Source organism: Lolium perenne, chromosome 2, assembly GCF_019359855.2.
Source record: "Lolium perenne isolate Kyuss_39 chromosome 2, Kyuss_2.0, whole genome shotgun sequence".
Taxonomy (NCBI): Eukaryota; Viridiplantae; Streptophyta; class Magnoliopsida; order Poales; family Poaceae; genus Lolium; species Lolium perenne.
The window spans coordinates 106633145-106643861 of record NC_067245.2 but is presented as its reverse complement, the minus strand read 5'-3'; the positions used below and the strand labels follow the sequence as shown (position 1 = coordinate 106643861).

Genomic DNA, 10717 nt, shown 5'->3' with positions numbered 1-10717 from the left:
TGAATTTTGCTCTTACAGGTTCATACTTGTGTTTGCTTCAAACAACCTTGCTAGCCTAAGCCTTGTATTGAGAGAGATTACTTCTCGTGCATCCAAATCCTTGATCCAAAAACTATGCCATTTGTGTCCACCATACCTACCTACTACATGGTATTTTTCTGCCATTCCAAAGTAAATTGCTTGAGTGCTACCTTTAAAATTTCATTCCTTTGTCTTTGCAATATATAGCTCATGGGAAAAATAGCCTAAAAACTATTATGGTATTGAATATGTACTTATGTATCTTATTTCTTATTAAGTTGCTTGTTGAGCGATAACCATGTTCCTGGGGACGCCATCAACACTTTGTTGAATATCATGTGAGTTGCTATGCATGTTCGTCTTGTCTGAAGTAAGGGTGATTTATCATGAGTTGAATGGTTTGAGTATGCATATTGTTAGAGAAGAACATTGGGCCGCTAACTAAAGCCATGATCCATGGTGGAAGTTTCAGTTTTGGACAACAATCCTCAATCTCTTATGAGAATATTATCTGTTGTTGAATGCTTATGCATTAAAGTGGAGTCCATTATCTGTTGTCTATGTTGTCCCGGTATGGATGTCTAAGTGGAGAATAATCAAAAGCGAGAAATCCAATGCGAGCTTTCTCCTTAGACCTTTGTACAGGCGGCATAGAGGTACCCCTTTGTGACACTTGGTTAAAACATATGTTATGCGATGATAACCCATGTAAATCCGAGCTAATTAGGACAAGGTGCGGGCACTATTGGTAATCTATGCATGAGGCTTGCAACTTGTAGGATATCTTATACATAATACATATGCTTTATTACTACCGTTGACAAAATTGTTTCTTGTTTTCAAAATAAAAGCTCTAGCACAAATATAGCAATCCATGCTTCCCTCTTCGAAGGGCCATTCTTTTACTTTAATGTTGAGTCAGTTTACCTACTTCCTTCCATCTTAGAAGCAAACACTTGTGTCAATTGTGCATTGATTCTTACATGCTTACTTATTGCACTTATTATTTTACTTTATGTTGACAATTATCCATGAGATATGCATGTTGAAAGTTGAAAGCAACCGCTGAAACTTAATCTTCCTTTGTGTTGCTTCAATGCCTTTATTTAGAATCTATTGCTTTATGAGTTAACTCTTATGCAAGACTTATTGATGCTCGTCTTGAAAGTACTATTCATGAAAAGTCTTTGCTATATGATTCAGTTGTTTACTCATTGTCTTTACCATTGCTTTGAATTACTTCATTCATCTCATATGCTTTACAATAGTATTGATCAAGATTATGATAGCATGTCACTTCAGAAATTATCTTTGTTATCGTTTACCTACTCGGGACGAGTAGGAACTAAGCTTGGGGATGCTGATACGTCTCCAACGTATCTATAATTTCTGATGTTCCATGCTTGTTTTATGACAATAACTACATGTTTTGTTCACACTTTATATCGTTTTGATGCATTTTCCGGAACTAACCTATTGACGAGATGCCAAAGTGCCAGTTCCTGTTTTCTGCTGTTTTTTGTTTCAGAAATCCTAGTAAGGAAATATTCTCGGAATTGGACGAAATCAACGCCCAGAACCTTATTTTTCCCGGAAGCTTCCAGAGCACCGAAGAGATTACGAAGTGGGGCCACGAGGCGGTGACACAATAAGGTGGCGCGGCCTTGGGGGGGGCGCCCCCCTACTGTGAGGGGGCCTCAGACCCCTTCCGACTCCGATTCTCCGCCTATTTAAGTCGTCCTGACCTAAAAACTTCGGGGGAATAAGCCACGGTACGAGAAACCTTCCAGAGCCGCCGCCATCGCGAAGCCAAGATCTGGGGGACAGAAGTCTCTGTTCCGGCACCCAGCCGGGACGGGGAAGTGCCCCCGGAAGGCATCTCAATCGACACCACCGCCATCTTCATCACCGCAGCTGTCTCTCATGAGGAGGGAGCAGTTCTCCATCGAGGCTAAGGGCTGTACCGGTAGCTATGTGGTTAATCTCTCTCCTATGTACTTCAATACAATGATCTCATGAGCTGCCTTACATGATTGAGATTCATATGAGCTTTGTATCACTATTAATCTATGTGCTACTCTAGTGATGTTATTAAAGTACTCTATTCCTCCTCCATGATGTAATGGTGACAGTGTGTGCATCATGTAGTACTTGGCGTAGTTTATGATTGTAATCTCTTGTAGATTATGGAGTTAACTATTACTATGATGGTATTGATGTGATCTATTCCTCCTTTCATAGTCTGTCGGTGACGGTGTGCATGCTATGTTAGTACTTGGTATAATTGCGTTGGTCTATCATGCACTCTAAGGTTATTTAAATATGAACATCGAATGTTGTGGAGCTTGTTAACTCCGGCATTGAGGTGCTCTTGTAGCCCTACACACTTAATGGTGTTTGTCATCCAACAAGAGAGTGTAGAGTGGTTTTATTATGTGATCAATGTTGAGAGTGTCCACTAGTGAAAGTATGATCCCTAGGCCTTGTTTCCAAATACTGCAATCATCGCTTATTTACTGTTTTACTGCATCTTTACTTCATGCAATATTACTACCATCAACTGCACGCCAGCAAGCTATTTTCTGGCGCCGTTATTACCACTCATATACATCCATATCACTTGTATTTCACTATCTCTTCGCCGAACTAGTGCACCTATACATCTGACAAGTGTATTAGGTGTGTTGGGGACACAAGAGACTTCTTGTATCGTGATTGCAGGGTTGCTTGAGAGGGATATCTTTGACCTCTTCCTCCCTGAGTTCGATAAACCTTGGGTGATCCACTTAAGGGAAAACTTGCTGCTGTTCTACAAACCTCTGCTCTTGGAGGCCCAACACTGTCTACAGGAAAAGAAGTGTGAGTAGACATCATCGGCCATGCCTGACGATACTACCAACTGCACGCGGCAACCAGCAATAGCCAGACGTCCAGGGCCAAGTAATAGCCAGGCCCGGTACTGTCGGCCTAGCGTCGGCGAAACTACCATCCGGGCTTGCGGCGCGGGGATGCAGCCCGGGGCGATGGAGGCGGGGCACGGGATAGGGTCGAACCGGTAGGGCCGCGTGAGGCGGCCCGGCTGTGCCGTGTGCGGGAGCTGGTAGTGCTGTCGTGGGCCAAGCGGTAGTGTCGGCCCAACAAGGCAGGTACTTTCGGCCTGCACATAGGCAACCAACCCCTTTTTCTTTTCTTTTAAGTTTCAACCTAATAGAAGGCATACTTAGAACCACAACATCTAGAGTTTGGGAACTCCGATGGGAGACAAAACCAATTTTGTTAGAAAATATGGAAACAAGTGTGTGTGTGGGGGGGGGGGGGGTATTTTCTATGAACTTCAGAGTGCAACCTCTCAATACGAGAAATCGAGAAAAACTCCAATGTCGAAAACGCAATAAGTAATTCATGCTGAATCTATTTTCGATGACCTTGAGCTTGCCATGGAATAACCAAAAGCTCTAAATCACCACATGGATAAGATCCAAATAAAAACCAAGAAAGATGATGCAAGGATGCAAAAGTTTGAACTCTCTCCGAACGATACCATCGAGTTACTCGCTCGGGAGCTATCGAGGGTATTCCTCGGCAATGCCCTCCGTTTGGGGCTTAGGGTTGATGGAATCCTGTAGGCTAACACGAGACATCGGTTATCAAATAATCGGGGAGAGCGATTTACCCAGGTTCGGGGCCCTCGATGAGGTAAAACCCTTACGTCCTGACTGTCTGATCTTGATTATGAAAATATCGGGTTACAATGGGGTGCCGAAGGGTTCGGCTGTGATCTCGTCGAGAAGCCAAGCTCTGCAGGAACCTAGCTCTAGACTTATGGTGGCTAAGATTGCTAAGATTGTCTATGTCCTTGGCAGCCCCTCTCCTGGCCCTTATATAGGGAGTCAGGTCTCGAGAGTTCTGTCCGGGTATGACTAGGTTACAAAGGGCTCTGGTTCTAAACTTTCCTTGTATTCTTCGTCTCTTCGTCTTGTTCTTCAAGGAATCTTCTTCGGCACCGACGTAGTAGTCCATCTTGCCATCGAGTGTCTTCATGGGCCTCTAGTTTGTCCGTACAGGATAGGGCAATAACAGTTACACGAAGGGTAATGCCCACGTCAGGAGCCCTCTTGATAGTACGACAACTAACGTATAAACCGGTCTCCGAACTATGCTACGAGACCGGTAAGAAAAAAACCATATCAAGAGCAAACATTAACCTTGTGTATTCCACTTGAGCTCGATGATGATGATCTTGACTCTTTCTTGATTGTGCTTGCTTGATGAAGTCTTGCGGATTGCTCCTCCATAATCCACTATGGGATAACTTCTTCTTCGGTGCATCTTCACATATTCATGATCACCATATGGATGGCAAGCTTTAAACATATGATCTCTTTGATGTGGTTCATCTTGAACTTGCACCTCATTACTTATGTCTTCATTATATTGATGTCTTGAATATACACATGAAATATTGCTTAATCTTCTTCATCAAGACATACTTGTCACTTGATATTCTTCATCAATTTCTTCTTATTGCAACCTTGAAGACAACATATGATTCAAGCATTGCCTATGAAAAACTCCTACAAATATGACTCAATGCAAATATTAGTCCATAGGGATTGTCATTAATTACCAAAACCACACATGGGGGCTCCATGTACTTTCAGGGGGGCCTCCGGTGTCGCCCAAGCAGGGGCGACACAGGAGGGAGCGAAGCATTTTTTACATCATAAGTTTAAAAAATGGTGAGAATTTCACTTCCCGACCTCTGCACCAACTAGGGATGCACACAACCATTAAGTATGAGTACTAGGATTTTTAATCTTGGTGAATATTAAAGCGTACTAGTCAAGATAAAATGCATGAGTATCAGGTCCATCCTGGGCCTCAAGTATAAATAGGAACCTAAATTTGTGTATGTGAGGATTTGAACTTAGGTGTTGGGTTTGTACACATCCACTCCCCCAACCAGTTGATCTAGGCTACTATGCAATATGTTTATATAATTTAGATAGAAATATGGTTGTATCGGTGTGAAGATAGACACACACAAAATAAGGCCAACCGGTCGAGGGGTGCCGATGAGGTCAGTCACCCCGATAGTGTTAGACATTTTTCCGGATGCCCTCTATTGGGACTGCTTAACACTGTATGAGAGACGTTGGTGAATATGCTCTAGGAGAATGCAGTAGAGCATCTTCATCAGATCCGGGGAAATGGACTAGAACGCCTATTTTGGTTTTGGGTTGTTTTGGTGCCCGATTAGATCCACGAAAAATGGCCCGGCCTAGATATTTTTATCTAGGTACATGATATCAGCTCACCCTCCGCTATATGCCGCTATATACCTAAGTCGGAGGGAGAGTTAGGGTATCAATTCCCGAGCCTCTTCGCGGCGCCAACGCACGAGTTTGGTGAGAACTCCCACTAAAATCGCATGGCGCGTGGCTCCTCCCATCCCTCCTCTTTGGCATGTCAAACGTGGTTCACCGAGCACATAGCCCTCTCTCCGACCGTGAGGCGAAACATCAACTCCGATGTTGCTCGGGAGCGGCGTGTGCTCGCGGAGTCCTGTCATACCAGATGGTCACACCCCCCATGTACGAGGGCTTCACAAGCATTCTTAAAGTGCACGAGGAGGCATGTGCCCACCGTTGCCCGTGGGGGCAATGATGCGGAGGCGGGTAGCGGCAAGCGCGTGCCTACGTTGTCCTCTCCCGGAGCAACCCGGTGGAACGGTGGGCCACAATTGGGATCTACGGAAGAAGGTGATGCTTCCGCAGAACCTTTGATGGCATGCAACGGACTGGGGCACAAGGCGGAGGCGGTGAAGAATCCCACCGACGCGGCCTTGCGGCTGGGAGCCGCATGAGGAGTGCGGCCTTTAGGGGATCCTCGAAAGCCTCAAGATCTATCACGGCTTCATCCGCTCTCTGGCGAACTGTGGTGAGCTCCGCTCCCACAAAGAGTTTTATGTGCTATTAGGGTTAGGGCTTGAATCTAGCTTAGTATGGAGATTCTTTTTTTTTTGTCTATGTAAAGATGAATAGTTTGTGCGATAAAGTGACGATAAACTTGTTGAAATCCCAAATCATAAAAATCCACTTGTACATGTTTTGAAAGATATATAATTTGTAATTTGCTCTAATAGAACTTTTTTTCTATCGGATAACACCTTTCAAGAACTGTTTGGTGCTCTCCATATCAGCTAGAGAGAGTAGTCTCCATGTGCAGTAGCGTGTACATGCCTTACTAAAAAAGCATGTAGTAGTGGCCTACTAGCCCTGCCCCCAATGATCTAAGCATGTGGCTCCAATGATTCACCGCCACATCAGAACAACAGATTACAGCGGCCAATGCTTAAATAAAATACTACATCAACGCGATTCACACCGATGGCGCTCCATATTAATAAAAGCTTCGCTGATGTTTATTTTTGTTGGCAAAGACTCGCCACAGGCTGGAGTGAGTGGACTGCACTCAAGCTGAGCACTTGAGCAGAACTCCAAGAACTCAACACCAATCTAGAGAACAGCTAGCTAGCGCACCGTTGAACCGGCCGGCCAGCAGGCGAGGAGGCGACGGCCGACGGAGGCAGACATGGCGCCGGTGCACGTGCTAGTGTTCCCGTGGCCGCTGCAGGGCCACATCAACTCCATGCTCCACTTCGCCGCGGGGCTCCTCGACGGCGACGCCGGCCTCCACGTCTCCTTCGTCCACACGGAGCACAACCTCCGCCGCCTTGACCGTGCCAAGGCCGCCGCTTCGCCACGCCTCCGCCTCGTGTCCATTCCGGACGGCCTCCCCGACGACCACCCCCGCTCGGTGGACGACCTCAAGGATCTCTCCAAGTCCCTGATGACGACGGGCACTGTCCCGTACCGTGCCCTGCTCGCTTCGATGCTCTCTGCTGGGAGCCATGCCGCCGATGGCGGATTTCCGCCTCTGTCGTGCGTCGTGGCCGACGGCTTGCTGCCGTTCGCCATCGATATCGCGGAAGAGCTCGGCGTGCCGGCGCTCGCTTTCCGAACGGCAAGCGCGTGCAGTGTCTTGGCTTACCTCTCCGTGCCCAAGCTCATGGAGCTCGGCCAGGTACCCATCCCTGTCGGCGCCGACCTCGATGAGCCGGTCCGTGGCGTTCCGGGGATGGAGGATTTCCTGCGGCGACGAGATCTTCCAAGCGCTTGCCGCCTCCGCGCCGACACCAACGCCGTCGACCCCCTGCTGCACATACTCGTCAACTACAGCACTCACAGCGCCAAGGCACGGGCGCTCATATGCAACTCCCCCGCGTCGCTGGAGGGATCGGCGCTCGCGCACATCGCGCCCCAGATGCGCGATGTCTTCGCCATTGGCCCTGTCCACGCCATGTGGGCGGCGCCGGCGCTGCCCACCAGCTTGTGGCGCGAGGACGACGGCTGTATGGCGTGGCTCGACGGGCAAGCCGACCGGTCTGTCGTGTATGTGAGCTTGGGGAGCCTCGCCGTCATTTCGCTGGAGCAGTTCACCGAGTTCCTGTCCGGGCTCATCGGCGCCGGCTACGCTTTCCTGTGGGTGCTCCGGCCGGACATGGTCGGGGCGAGCCAGAGAGGCGTCCTCCAGGAAGCCATCGACGCGACCGGGAACGACAAGGTGCGCGTCGTGGACTGGGCGCCGCAGCGAGACGTGCTCCGGCACCGCGCCGTGGGGTGCTTCCTGACGCACGCCGGGTGGAACTCCACGCTGGAGGGCATCGTCGAGGGCGTGCCGCTGGTGTGCTGACCGTTCTTTGCCGACCAGCAGATCAACAGCCGGTTCGTGGGCGCCGTGTGGGGGAACGGGCTGGATATGAAGGACGTCTGCGAGAGGGCCGTCGTGGAGGGGATGGTGAGGGAGGCCATGGAGTCCGCCGAGTTAAGGATGAAGGCTCAGGCGCTGGCGCAGCAGGTGAGGCGGGACGTTGCTGAGGGGGGCTCGTCGGCGACGGAGTTCGAACGGCTCGTCTGCTTCATCAAGGAGCTCACAGTCAAGGCTGCAACCGCAAGTAACAACACCGTGTGACTTTGCTTCGGAAAAGTTTTCCGGGGGAAGGAACTGGTTGACTCGCTCCGCGACGTGTTCAAAGTAGGATCGTTTGTAATAATGGATGAATGAATAAAGTACTGTACTACTACTCCAGTAAGCTTTCTTGAAAAATAAATGAAGCAAACCAACATTGCTGCAAAGCAAATTAAAATCAAGGCAAAGGCCTAATTGGTTGAGGGTGTAAGGACATGCCTATTTGGTGGATTTGATTTTCTAGTCCTTGAGACATGGTTGAAACGGTTGAGGTGGAAATCCTCGGTGAATTCGATATCAAATGATGCAGGGGTACCATCTTCAAAAGGTGGTGCCACTTGTGCTGCCACCGATGGCTGCTTGTATTTATCTATACCTAATAATAAAGGGAGGATTGTTTCCTTGATCCAACACTTTTTTGGACAGTTTTACCCTCCCACCAAATCGCATAATACATGAAAATAATATACCATCGTAGGTGCATGCGAAAAGCGGCAGCAGAGTCCGGCTCCAACTCGATCAATTGCTATCCTCATATAAGTACATAACCATCGTACGATGTGGTTTACTAAACTTCGATTGGTTTGGCCGCCACCCATGATCGATCAACTATCCGGCTGACGGCGGCGCTGAAAGCTAGCGACAACCAGTGGCGGATGAGAAACAGGGTGGGGATAATGAATGAGCGAGCTGGAGATAGAGGGGAGTGGAGTCGTCGGAGCTGCCGATGTGGGACAAAGGGGATCGCCTGCGTAGAAGAGGCTGTACCATCGAATCAAAATCAGGGTGCCAGGTTTGATTGGCTGACTGAGGAGTGGTAGCTAGCTGGGCAGGTGAGGAAGATGAGCGCGCCGCGACGGACGTCTATTGAGCAGATCGGCTAGATAGCATCTGGCCGGAAGTAAGAGTCCTCGCGTGTCTCCAGCCCAGCACGCATCCTGCGGCACGCGTTGTCGCATCCATGATCTTCATCAAGTTACCTATCCATTAAACCTTCAGGTTCCAGCGGCAGATTTTCTTCCCATAAACAATCTTTGGATAATCAACAACTCCATTACTAGAACTCCATAAGATGTGACTGAACGAGGGAGCTTGGCTCTTACTCGCTGTGTATTATGGGTTTCATCAAGGACGCTTGCTGGCTGATTTGGATAAAGGGGTGGAGGCCCCATGACCTTAGCCAATCACGGTTGCTGGAAGCGGGCGTGGGCAATGACATATTTTCAAAGGGATTGAATCTTGATTCGCTGTCATGTTTGTTGGATAATTAGGCACAATTTACATGATTAATTCTAGAACATTAAGCATGACGACAGTAACTACTAACATGTGAAACTCGAACATACTAGATGCAGTGATCAACATGAACAGTAGCAGAGCAAACAGTACAACATCCATCGCTAAACAGATCGAGATATGTCGCACGTACCGATCTGGTGGAGGTGGCGGTGAAGGTGTAGTAGACGATGTTGCAGCAGTAACGTTGTTGATGACGGGGACGACGGGTCGAAGTAGACGGCGTTGTAGACGACGGTAGGCAGCACCGCCCGACTTGGACGGAAGGCGACCCGTGATGGAGAGCTTGAGCAATCGCGCAGAGCGCTTCCCAAAAACCTAATTCGCCCTCTCCCGTACAGGATCGCAAGGACGAGCGGTTCCGGAGACCTGCTCTCCCGTTCGCTGATGCACGTCGGCGCGCGGGATGGAGTAGGCTACGATGGCGGCGCAAGCAGAGAGAGGTGGAAACCCTAACTCGTGTATTAGATGTGTTTCTGCGGTAGCCGGGCAGGAGATTATATAGGCTCGGGAAACCCTAGGCAACGTGGGCCACACCCACGTCGCACGAACGTTTCGAGTCGGTTACAGATAGCCCACGATCCGGGAGCGACCCGAACCGACTAACTGCGACGCGTCCGTCTAGGACTCTGTTCGTTTTCCTGAGCTGCAAAAAGTAAGGAAAGTCTCGGCTCGAGGCTCAATCCACTCACCACGAGCGCGGCGCGCGCGCGCGTCGTGTCGTGTCGTGTCGAGACGAGCGAGCGAGGAGGAGGAGCGCGCGCGTGTAGCACTCCTATTCTCACTCACTTACTAGTGGTGGAACAACCCACCTTATAAGGTGGTCTAACTTCCTCCCAACTTTCCATGTGGGACTAAACTTCCCACCTCTTGCCACTCCCTAGTGAGCTGCCACCAACTTGGGCTCAAACTCACAAGGCTGCCACTGTGTGGGCTTTGAGATTTGTAGGAAAAACTGAAATCTAATTTGGGCCACTAAAAGTGGGCCCAATATTTCAACAATCCCCCACCAGATCTCAAATCCCCATTTAGAGATTTACCAATACTCACTGCTTGTTTATATACCAGTGTTTCAGCGAAGACTGTTAAGTTGAACTTCCGCCTAGAACCTTAAGCTACATCCATTCACACTTGAACAATGGACTAAGCCTTGAATTGCAAGTTTTGCGTGAACAGGGTTTCACTCAAAGTCATGACCAGTACATGGCTGCCAGTAGCCTACCCCGCGGGTGAAGCATATGCGTCATACTTCGTGGTCTCTTCATGAGTTTACTAGAGATCACCCAAAATCTCATAGATTGCGACGTTTAACAATCGGACTCATATAGGTGTGTTATTTCAAGAATGCTCTGTAGGACAGCATCTTTCC

At 48.8% G+C, this 10717-nt stretch overlaps 1 pseudogene; it reads left to right on the top strand.

Annotated features, from left to right (window-relative positions):
• The first annotated feature begins 6433 nt into the window (after positions 1 to 6433).
• Positions 6434 to 8172, top strand: LOC127333719 (myricetin 3-O-rhamnoside 1,2-glucosyltransferase UGT709G2-like; annotated as a pseudogene).
• The last annotated feature ends 2545 nt before the right edge of the window (positions 8173 to 10717 follow it).